Source organism: Crocodylus siamensis, chromosome 1, assembly GCF_052110815.1.
Source record: "Crocodylus siamensis isolate JL-2025a chromosome 1, ASM5211081v1, whole genome shotgun sequence".
NCBI lineage: Eukaryota > Metazoa > Chordata > Crocodylia > Crocodylidae > Crocodylus > Crocodylus siamensis.
In genome coordinates, this window is record NC_143395.1 from 362,290,637 (window position 1) to 362,303,030 (window position 12,394).

The 12,394-nt window shown below is 41.6% G+C and overlaps 1 protein-coding gene across 11 annotated transcripts in view; it reads right to left on the reverse strand.

Moving 5' to 3' along the window:
* ENOX1 (ecto-NOX disulfide-thiol exchanger 1) overlaps positions 1-12,394 on the reverse strand; it is a 536,440-nt gene that overhangs the window by 178,566 nt on the left and 345,480 nt on the right. The gene's annotated exons all lie outside the window — the stretch shown is intronic.

The window sequence follows — 12,394 nt, forward strand, 5'->3', positions numbered from 1 at the left end:
CACTTATAAAATGGGAAACTCCCTTCTTGAGAGCACAGAGGCAGAAAGGGATCTCGTAGTCATTACTGACTCCAAGATGAACATGGGCCGACAATGCGAGGTCATGGCTGGCAGGGCTAACCGCACCTTGTTGTGCATCCACAGATGCATCTCAAGTACAGCCAGGGAGGTGATCCTCCCCCTCTGTGCGACGCTGGTCAGGCCACAGCTGGAGTACTGTGTCCAGTTCTGTGCACCCCATTTCAGGAGGGATGTGGACAACATTGAAAGGGTCCAGAGGAGGGCCACACGCATGATCCGGGGACTACAGGGCAGACCCTACATTGAAAGACTGCAGGACCTAAACCTGTTCAGCCTTCACAAGAGAAGGCTGAGGGGGGACCTGGTGACTGTCTATAAACTCACTAGGGGGGACCAGAAGGGTTTAGGGGAGACGCTGTTTCCCCTAGCGCCCCCTGGTATGACAAGGAACAATGGACACAAGTTATTAGAGAGTAGATTTAGATTAGACAGCCGCAAAAACTACTTCACAGTTAGGGCTACTAGGAGTTGGAACCAACTTCCTAGAGAAGTGGTGCTGGCTCCTACCCTGGGGATCTTTAAGAAGAGGCTTGATGACTACCTGGCTGGACTCATTTGAGTCCAGTCTTTTTCTCCCGCTCAGGCAGGGGGTCGGGCTTAAAGGTCTACAAGGTCCCTTCCAACCCTACTTCTATGATTCTATATATTTTTGTGTTCTTTAACACAGACAATTAAAATGGTATCTTGTTAAGTCTGTGTGTGAGATTTGGGATGTTTTACTTCATAATGGTATTGGCATGTTTCTCCTTAAAAGCCTTAGCAAATAGGCCTGAGTCACAGCGCGGGGGGCTGCAGGAGGGCTGTGATTTCCTGAAGGCCCCCTTCCTGTGCCAAGTTGACCCAAAGGGCACCCTCGATTCTCACCCGCCACGTCTTTGATGATAAAATATATAATAGGGAGGCTGCCTTTACATCATCTTGGACACGGTCTTGCTGTACTCTCTGACCCCATGGGCTCCTGGACCCCTTGTGGATCCCGCTTTGCAATGGGACACCCTAGCCTTATGGGCCATGCATGGCTCCAACCATCCCTTTACCACGCCCCAAGCCTCACAGATGGCACTGATGTTGTTCAGTTTGGGCCTTATTATAACCGGGCCCCCTGGTCCACCCTGGGCTCCCCGTGGCCCTGCCTCGATCTGCGCCTGCACTGGCGCTCAGGGTCCCTGCGGCCCTGCCTCGATCTGCGCCCGCACTGGTGCTCAGGGTCGGTGCACCCCAAAATGCTGCACCCTCTCTGGTGCTGGGGTCCCCATGCTGCCGTGGGTCCCCTATGAGGCCTCCTCTTTCCCCTAATAGCCTCACCCAAGCCACTGGTCTTAAACAGCAAACAAAACACAAGCCCCTGGGCTATAACATAAATTCTAACCACCCAGCTATAACATTATTCGGGCCACACCAGGGGTGCTCCGTCCTTCACCAGTCTTGGGGTTGTACCTACGGTCAGGCCTCTCCCCTTTGCTTGCTCTGGGAGAGCTCCTTCCCCCTTGGCTGCTGGCAGGGAACTGCCACCTTGGCCTCAGCCCTGGGGTTTATATGTGAGCGAGGCCCTGCCCCTTCCAGTCAGCTGACCGTTGGCAGGTGTGGGCCATTAGCTCACTCTGGTTGCCCTGGTAGCTGGGGCTCCTCACTTTAAAGGAGCAGAGCACCTAAATGCTCTGCAACACCAAGCAAGACTTAAACAATAATTTTAAGCCATTGCTCTTGATATTTTATGCTAGTTCCACTCATGCTAATAAATCAAATTGCAAGGACCATATTCTTAAAAAGTACCTTAGGACAACAGAATCTTTCCTGTTTGGGGTAATAAATTACTTATTGGAATTGTCATAAGTATGTCAGATTCTTTGATTACCAATTCTTAAATACCTCTAAGTAAATGTATTAGGAAATCTTGATAATTTGTATTGTTCTCTGGTATAAACTGGCTGACCTCAATACTTTATTTACTTATATCCCACACGAACCTTTCCCCAAAAAATCAACTCCCCAAAATTGGGGTGCACATCTTAATGTGGGGGAGACATTGATTTTTCTTTGCTGAAATAGAAGCAGGAAGGAACAGAAGCATGCAGACACTGTGCTCTAATGGCTGCCGAGATGGATGTTGCTTTTCTCTGGTCCCAACAAGCAGAAGGAACATAGTATGGTTAATCCCTTTATGGTTAATCCCTTTATAGTCACTAAGGACTTTTCAGTAGCTATTTGTTAAACACTATAGTATGTGCATTAAGTAGCCTTTGAGTTGCCTCAGGGCAAGTGAGGTGTCGCACGCAGTCTGTAGTACTTGAATGAGGTCTGTGGTGTGGAAACAACATTTTATTATTTAAAAGAACTTATATAAAGAATGATTTACTGTAAGAGAAGTAACACTCCTGCTACTGCCCATACAAGAGTCTGGAGCACAGTCTTGTTGCTGTTCTGCCATATCAGGAAGTACCTGTTGCCTCACCCAGGCTGTCTCCTGGGATGCCACACTTCTTCACCATTCTGTTTCCAGGGTGACTTACTCTACATCACAGTCACCCATGACTTTGGAATAATCCTTTTTTTTTCTTTTTTACCTTCTCCCTTCCAAAAACAAGGTATGTGTGGTATGAGAGAAAATATCGGTGCTGTTTATGACAATGACTTGCAAGATTATAAGCCATATTCTATATACACACAGTACATTGGCTCCATCTAAACATAACCGATGAAGAGCTGGTTAAATATTTATGTTGTCCTGAGTGAATTAAATAACTGATGTTTGGTGAAGAGTACAGATCCTATTCCACCTCAGATGACTAAGTGGTATTCAGGCATCTGAGTACAATCTTATTCCACTCCATTTGAGGCCCTGAGAAAATACTAGTGGAAAAGCTGGGTGGGTCCTCCTCACTATTCTTTGCAACTTAGTGTTGAGGTTAAGAGGAAAGTGCCTATGAAAGCTTTTCACAGAATCAAACAAAGTGGAACAGGATTGCCATTAGGGTATGGTCACACCATGGCAACAGTATGTCCTGGTAGAGGTGCTCCTACTTATGCCCTACAAACCCACTCCTGTTCATGGTGGTAAGGCTGCTCAGGGGTCATCCCCAGCAACCAAAGACAAGCTCCTGGCACAGCCTCACCAATGTATTTCTGGATTGGAGCATGTAAGCAGGAGCAGGTAGGTGGGGAATGCTCCAAAGACCTGCTTCTGCCATGGTCTAAACATACCCTTGGGCATTTACAGGGCAAAGAAGTGCAATCCTGTACTGTGTCCTGATTTGAGAAATACCATTCAAGGTAAAATTTGACCTTGAAAGAACTTAATGCTAAAAGCACTGAATGCCAGTAAAGGGGCCACTGGGATAGTGACATACCTGCTTTGTTAGATTCCAGCTTCAAAACCCAAATTGTACCTCAACAAAATCATGAAATTAATCTGTATTAGCACATTGTTGAAAATGCTAGGCATAACCATTGGACTTTGCTTGAGGTGGCTGTGAAAGTCATTAAGCTCCTTTATATACACCAGTATCTGAAATAATAACAGTCTCCAAATGGAAAGCATGGGCAACATACCTGTGCCCAAAACAGAGGGAGATGAGAGTTCACTGAGGCATTTAAATTGTGCATATGGAGAGGTTATGACTGGGTACTGTTATAGGGAGGGGAATACACATATATATGTGCAGAGGAGGGACAGCTCAGGTAGAGAGGCTATTGCACAACATAGAGAGATAGAGAAGGGCTAAAGCTTGACACAGCATGTGACCCTAAGAAAAAGCCTAAAGAAAGTTTTTAGGCTAGGAGAGTGCTCGCTGAAAGAAGCTTGGAGCTCTGAGCAAGGGAACTGTCTTCTTTTGTTTGATTCATCCTGTTGTTCAAGAGAACAGGATTTTGCTCATTCTTGTAAATAAATAAAATTGCACTGAAGGTACTGTAACAGCCACTAACCATTTCTCCTCCTATCTGGAACAAAAAGCAAGACCCCAGAGTTCTGACTTGCCATGGAGTCTGAAGGGGCAACAATATTTGCTATGATACAGGACAATGAAAAAGATGGGTTATTTTTTGTTTGGCTAAAATAGAAGTAAGTATTTTTCTTCACATTGCAGTTGTTACATTAGTGTTTTGTCTGCATTTTCCTTTCAAAAACAGAGAATAAAATCTGAACTGTTAAGTTTCCAGATGTTAGTGCTACCTTAAGCCACAGCTGGAAAGCTTATAAATTTAAGAATTTGTTTGAACTAAAGATATTTACTTTGATGTTTCCTGAACCCAATCTTCATTAAATGAAGCACCCTATGCCAATCCGTCTTTAACTGAGGTCTTTCCAAACTTCACATATGAAATTTCCATGGTGCAGTTGTTAAAGTCACCCCAGTTCCAGATGGTGTATGCTAACTTCTCTTTTAACCTAGGAAACCAATTTTCTTTACATTAGTCGGGTAGGAATGTGAAGAAAATCTCAACCATTTTGAAGTTCCCATTGTAAGCAGCTACATCAAACAATATAGGGAGCATTTTTCTGAACTGCTCTCCCAAAGGAAACTATAGAGAACCTAAAGAGATGCTAAACTGGGAAACCTCTCACCATGTATTGATCAGATCTTCATAAAAAAAATGTTCCTCTTCTTTCTTGAATTCCCTGCATACTGTGACATCATGTATCTGTCTTTGATCAGCTGTAGAACAGTGCTGGCCTTTAAATAAACACCAGGAGGATCCAGAGGTGAACAGGGGGAAATTTATACATTGTTCTTTCAGGCTTTCTGTAAACTCAAATTCAGAAGGCTATTTATGTCTCTATTCACATTCGAGTTACAATTTGTAAGCTTTCTAACACAACTCTTTCCACCACCCAAATAGCAGGACTCTCTTCTCATCTACCATCTGGGGACTTCTCTGGGGATTTCTTGGGAAGTACTTAGCAGATATAGATGCCAGAGTAGCCAGCTGTTATGCCAGCTCTAACCCCAGGCTTCAATGTAGGAGGTATACTGATAGCGTGGCCAGAGAACGATGTAAAGTCCATTGGGCAGCCAGCTCCTGTAGGCTAAAGCATTCAAAGAGTCTTCTAACCTCTACCGGAACTGATGTTCCTTGAGAACTAGGAAACTAATTGACTCCTAAAGGATTGTCCCAACTTTCCTATTCTTGCAGCAGAGGCGAATACAGGCCTCAATTTTAAATACACAATAAGTAAGAGTTTGAAAGAGTAAAAGGTTTATGGAGCTGCCATTAGCCAGCCCAGCTGGACCAGGTCTACAGTCTTTGTTGATTTGCACTAATAGTTTTCAATTAACAGGCAACTTTAGCAGGAGAACTAAATATACCATGAAGAAAAACAATATCAAAGCCAACAAAAAAACCCCTCAGAATTGTTACAAAAAAGATTATGGCTCATCAAGCAGTTTATTATGACAGTCACACAGCATTTTTTGTACAACAAACACACACCTCTCATCATCTTTACAAAATAAAAGACTAAAAGGCTGATAAATACTTGTAAGAGGGAGAAAGCATCTCTTTAAGTGCGCTTGTATGTTAGTGCCTCCAAAGATATTTAAAATATAGGCACTGCTTTTGGCTTTCAGGAGATATAAAGGCATATTTTTCGTTAAAATGGACCAATCAGTTTGACAGCATTCTTACAATGTAATATTTCATTATCCAGCTTAACTGAGGAAAGATCTTGTTTGAAAAGAAATCAGGAGTCTTTATAAGTGAATGACATACTTTAGGAAGCAGAGTGAGATACTGTGTTCTCAAAATTATTTAACTTCTCTGTCGATTAGGGCAGACACCAGGCTTTGTTGTTCATATATTACACATATTTTAATTTAGAGTACATCAGTGACGCTGTACAAAACTGTAATCTCAGAATGCTTGCTGCTAGAAAATTTCATCTATAATTTTTGGCAACTTGCAGCAAAGATCCATTTGTTAATATTTCAGAGTAGCAAACTAAAAGCATAATAATTTAACATGCATACACACAAAACCAACCACAAGCTTCAAAACTAAATTAGCCTTTCTTGCTGTTTGCAATTTACTATAAGAGTCTTTAACATGTGACTCACTTTGACAGTGCTTTCAACAATGAGGCAGATTTATAAATGCTGAGAACACAGCAGCCATTGGTTACTTTAAGAAGAATTCTTTTCTTTTTTTTTTTTTTGTAAATTAAAGATGAAACCAAATGGTGTCAGAGAGGCTTCTTTTGAAATTATAATGCAGCTTTTTCTCAGTTTTAAAGAGAAACTGTCTTTCTTTATGCCTTTTATGGACTTGAAAATGCTATCCACATGATGAGGCCTCTTTAGCCTCTCATCAGCATGGAGATGCATTTGTGCCGTTAAGGTTGTGTCAGGACTTCTATTATAAACCTCTTTTGTCAGAGATTTGTAACTCAACTGTAAATAGGTGCTCCAGACTGAAAATGGGTAGAGAGGTCTCGATTCAAGGATTTACAGTATTTTTAGCATTTTTCCCTCAATAGGGGAGAGGGTGGGATTGCTTTTTGCGATTTTTACTTACAGGAGTTTTAAAAAGAGAAGGGCTCAAATGCACCAGAGATAGTGCATTGGGAGGTTTAAATGGGTCAGAAAAAGTTGTAAGTAGCACAAACTCAAGTAATTTAGGATGCAGCATGAGTATAATTATTTAACCTGCCAAAAGGCCTTTGACCAAGTCCCTCCAAAAAGGTTATGAAAGACACTGTGCAGTCTTGGGCTGAGAGGCAAAGTATTGTCTATACTGTCATATATCAGAAACCAGCTAAGAGACAGGAAAGAAAGAAGACAAAAAATATCAGTTTTATTCCCAGCTAAAAGCTAACAGAGGAGTACTAAAAATGTAATGTGTTATTAATTATAATAAAAGAGTTAGGAATGAAAGTGGTAAAATCTTTGGATGAGGAAAAACTGTTTAGGACAATCCATATTAGGAAAACATGAGGCATTTCAAAGAGATCTCAAATGGTTTTGGGGAATGGGAACCTTGATGGCAAATTAAAATCAATGTTGACAAATGCAAGATCATTCACAATGGAAGTGCACAACTGAGGCACAACAATCCCCAACATACTTACAGGCACAGTGACTAGCACCATGACTGAAAGGGACCTAGGTGTAATGATAAGCCATAGTATGAACGTGAGCCATCAGTGCAATGTTGTAGCCCGCAGGGCAAACAATACTCTGGCATACATCAACTGATGCAACTCAAGCAAAACCAAGGCGGTGATTCGCCCACTTTACCCAGCACTAGCGAGACTGCAGCTGGAGTACTGGGTCCAGTTCTGGGCACTGCACTTCAACAAGGACATGGAAAAGCTTGAGAGAGTCCGGAGAAGAGCCACCCGTATGATCAGAGACTTGCAAGGCAAGCCATATGAGGAAAGGCTGAGGGACTTGGGTCTCTTCAGCCTAAAAAAGAGAAGGCTGAGAGAGGACTTGGTAGCAGCTTACCACTATATTAAGGGAATACATCAAGGGCTTGGCAAACAACTGTTCACCAGGGCACCCTTGGAGAAAACTAGGAGTAATGGCCACAAACTCCTGGAAGACCCTTTCAGGCTTAACACTACGAAAAACGTCTTCACAGTTAGCGTGTCCAGACTGTGGAATAAACTTCCTTCAGAGGTGGTGCAATCACCTATCCTGGAAATCTTCAAGAGGAGACTGGACAGTCACTTTGCTGGGGTCACCTGACCTCAGTCATCTTTCCTGCCTAGTTCAGGGGGCTGAACCCGATGATCTTGTGAGGTCCCTTCCAGCCCCTTACAATCTATCAATCTACAGGGCACCTTACCTTGCAGTGTTCTAAATTAATTGGTTCAGCAGAGAAAAAAGACCCATGAGTTACATGAGACAACTCAGTACTGAAAAGAAACAGCCTGTTAGCAGACCTAAGTAATGGGATGGAGAAAAGTGTCAGGAATATTATATAAATCAAAGATACATCCTCATTATGAATTCCGTAGTTTTAGTCATTCCACCACAAAAATAGATATGGCAGGTGTACTGGATTCAGAGAGGGGCAACGAGAATGATTAGAAGCACAGAATAAGTTCATATGAAAAGAAATTGAAAAGATCAGGATAGTTTATTTTAGAGAGGAGACAAAATGAAAAGATGCAAAATAATGAATCATATACAAAAGGTAGCGGGGAACTTCTAGTCACTCTATTTCTTAACACAAAAAACCTATGCACTATTTATTTAAATCTAAAGGTGTTCAATTTAGAACTGATAGATGGCCATATTTCTTTATACGACACACTAAGCCTGTGGCATGCACCATCATGCTTTAGAATATTACAGAAGTCAAGTCCTTTGCATATTTACAGAAATGGATTAGATATTTCTAAGTAGAACAAGAACATCCAGAGACAGAATTATAGGAGCGGGTCATGGTACTACCTATTATTACAACTGCAAGACACTTCCTATTAAAAAAACATTGCTGTCAGTTGCTTGTAACTTTGCCCAACATTAACTGTCAGCTAAAATTTTACATTGTGGGTGTCTGTTTAGGCTTTTCTTTTCTCCCTTTTTTTCTTCTTCTTTTTAAAATTTTAGTCTAAGCCCATCTGCTACCTCCTCCAAGAATGAATAAGGGGGAGACTATATTTCTTTGGTCACTTTACAAAACATTGTTGAACAATTCTAGCATACACATGCTTGGAAAGAGAGACTTGACTTCTGGGAGAAGTAGGCTGTATGTCACTTTTGTTTCCCAGTGAAAGTCTGCCTCAATTCAGCCTAATCACATGACTGAAAAATCCCCGCTTGCACATCTCCTCTTGTACTTCCCCACTTGCTGCTAAAATCTCTCTTCGTTGTACATGCTTGAGCCTCGCACAGCTACTAGCCCTGACCAGACTGTATATGTGTCATCTCCAAAGGGCAACTGATCTTGCTCCATCCAAATGCCAGGCACAAAGCCTGATCTTCCCTTTGATCGCTGGTACTAACCAGGGTGTGGCTGGGCACTGGAACAGAGAATAGGACTAGAGCTTTCATTGATCTGCCCTTTGCTAGCACTCAGGGCCTGTGGAGAAAGAACCTACCTAATTCATTTCCAGAGGGCACAACAGCTATATGAGGAAGAAGGAAAAAACTAGACTGGGATGAGAATCCTCATGAGATCAGGGTTAAATGCAAGGAAGAGAAAAATGGCACTGGTTGAAGAAGGAATGATATTACTTGACACTTCTGTATTTACTTCGGCCCAGTTCCCTTACACCTCAAGCAGGATCTTGAAATACTTAAAAAAAACAACCACAATTTCCTATCCTTCATGACCTTCATGCTGTAGGTAAGGGTCATGGATTCAAACATGGAGGAGGAAACAAAATCTTGAGTTAGTACTCATTAAACGTCATCCAGCCTCTCCATTGAATGAGACAACGGTTCTACATAAAAATATCACAAGACCACGTTAGTTAGAGTCTGTGTTATAATATATGTATAAAAGAAGGGGGGTTGTTCATGTGAGCAAGTCATTGTTACACAGGCAATTTTAATTCTGGTATTTCCGAACTTTTGAGTGATTGATTTTACAACATGAATAATCTTTAAATGGAGTATTGTTCATAATTTAATACAGTACTACACACACATTTTTAGAAGACAGATATACTGTCACAATTCAGAGCATAAGCCAACCTCTAAATATTAGAGTGAAAGGAAAATTGCTCCGAGGACAGGGTGTTCCATAACTGTATGTTGTTAAATCCCTTCTAGTTTCCACTAAAGTTTTTTGTACTAGCCACTGTTGGTGACAGGATGCTGAATTTGAGGGACCAGTTATCTGATGAGTTTAGTTATTCCTGATGTATATGTCAACATTGTATCCAAGTTAGAGAACCAGTCCCTTGTTTTGTTTGATCTGAGAAAGGCTGCCGGTACTGAGCATAGTACGAGTGAATTCTCTGTTGTACCAAAAAGTGGGATCTAAAGTTCTGAGCTTTGCTTCTGCACAAACCAGTATTGGTCAGTGCTGCATAGAAGACTAACTTCATGGTGAAAAACTTGCAGCATTTTAGCTCTTTTCTGGTGCAGGCTTTTATGCAAAGTCATAATACAGTGAGCGCATCTACACGAGAGGTTACTGTCTACATGTGTGGTCCTATTAGGTTGCAGTAGATTAATAAATGCCACTGCAAGGCAGTCCAGCAAAACACAAGTACTACTGTGTAGCAGTGTTGTTTTGTGTGCCCAGGGATGTGCAGATGGTGATGGGGCTGGCTGTAGCATGACAGTGTTTCAACGCAGGACTAGATGACAGGCAACTGGGGGTCAGCCTATGACCCAGGGCTGCTCTAACCAGGCCTCATGTGCTGCGGAGGGCTGGCTGAGGCATGAGCAGCCCCCACACTGAAACCCCCTGCCCCCTCCCTCCAGCATTTGGAACCTGATTGAAGCAGCCCTGGGCTGGCAAGGGGACTTGGGGGGACAAGGGGGGGGCTGCATCAACTGGGCCCCATGTGCAACGGGGAGGGAAAGGAGGGAGGCTGGCTGAGGCACAAGTGTGCTTCAGCATGGAGCTGCCAGCTAGCTAGACATGGGTTAAGTTGTAAGTTCTTGACCACTGCAGTGTCTTAAAGTATTCATTTCCATTTGTGCAGCCTAAAATTTAAGAGTCACTTTCTACTCCCCTTCCCTCTTCTTTCTGTTTAATACATTTCTGGAATCAGAGTAGCTAAATCTCTGCAGCTTGATCCTATTAAAAGTTTGCCAGGTCTGAAGTAGCTAATTGGGTCTTGGCCTATATGCTCTGTCTGTGATTTTTCTGTAACTGAACATGAATCATCCTAGCCAGAAGGTGGGTTTTTATCTTCTGTTATTCTTTTCTCTCCCTTGCCACTTGTGAGTGAAAAACTATTTCCCCCAACATGCAGCTGCGCTATACAAAGTTCTGAAATACTCTCCTTTTTAATGTACTTTAGTCATTTTATTTGTATCTGTCCATTATGCAAGAATTATATATTATAATGTACTGTTTATAAAAACATCCATATGGGGTTGGCAAACCGGTCAACAGACTGGTCAAATATTGTCAATTGGCTAGTCAGTTGACTGCATTTTTTTGACTGGTCAAAGATTATAGCAATTTTACCAAAAAACTCCTACACTTACGGGTTTTTTTTTTACACATTTCTTAATAGCAAATTTGTGCTTTTTCTGTGTATTATTTGGACCGATTGGCAATGTTTTACAATTTTTGACTGATATTCAATCAGTCAACTGACCAAACTTTATTTGACTGGTTAAATACCCAACCCTACATCCCCATTTAGACACTTCATATTATTGAATGGTACTATAATTAACCCAAGTTTTCATAAGAGTACAAACTGTGGGCCCCAATCTATGGGTCATATCCTCACCTGTGTCAGAGCTATATTTAAATGAAGCTAAGGAGAGGAAATCAGCTGTATCTTTAAATTAATGTTACAGAAATATAATCACCCAGGCTAGTGGAGACTGGTTTGCCTCCAGTGTAATTTAAATCAGCCTTAGGGCAGGTAATGTTTTGTTGGTTTATAGCACTTATTTAGTAGCTGTCACACTGGCCATGCTCACTTTCACCCTGACATTCCCAATATGGACAGTGAAGTGTCAATTAAAATGTCTGCCAGGCAGGTGGATCTTTAACTTTTGCAACAGGGCAACTTCATGACCCTTTATACAACCAAAATGACATAGAGGTGACAAAGTGACAGCCTTTCCTAAATCTAGATCTTATCTTTTCTTCTTAAAAACTATGTGTAGTCATGTAACAAGTTTACGATCTAGGCTTCTTTTGAACAGTTATTTTGGTCTCTGTATTACAACAATGACACTATTTGTAGTTCACTATTTGTAGTTCACTGTATTGTATGTAGTTGTACATATTTATATCAGGAATGTGTTATTTAAAGCTTCACAGAAAAGTATATACACTGTAAAAATTAAGGTCAGGAGCTCTATGCTTTGTTGTCACTTAAGAATTAAATAGCTGTAAGGTCCCCAATATAATACTCAAAAACACTTACGCTGCTGATATTACTTACACACTATTAAACGGGGTGTGTTCTTGAGAATGAAACTGCAGGGTAATAATGGTCTTTGGGCTAGTAATTCAAATCTACTGATTTTGAATTCACCTTTCTTAGCATTTCAGCAGCATTACAGATGAACATTAAGTATTGCCAAGGCTGCCATAACCCCCCAAAAATCAGAATCAATATCATTATGGATTACAACCAAGATGTAGCCCACCCAGGAATAAAAACACAGTGGCTTGAGTAATACAAACACCTCCTCACTTTAGCTGCCACTTCAAACAGCTG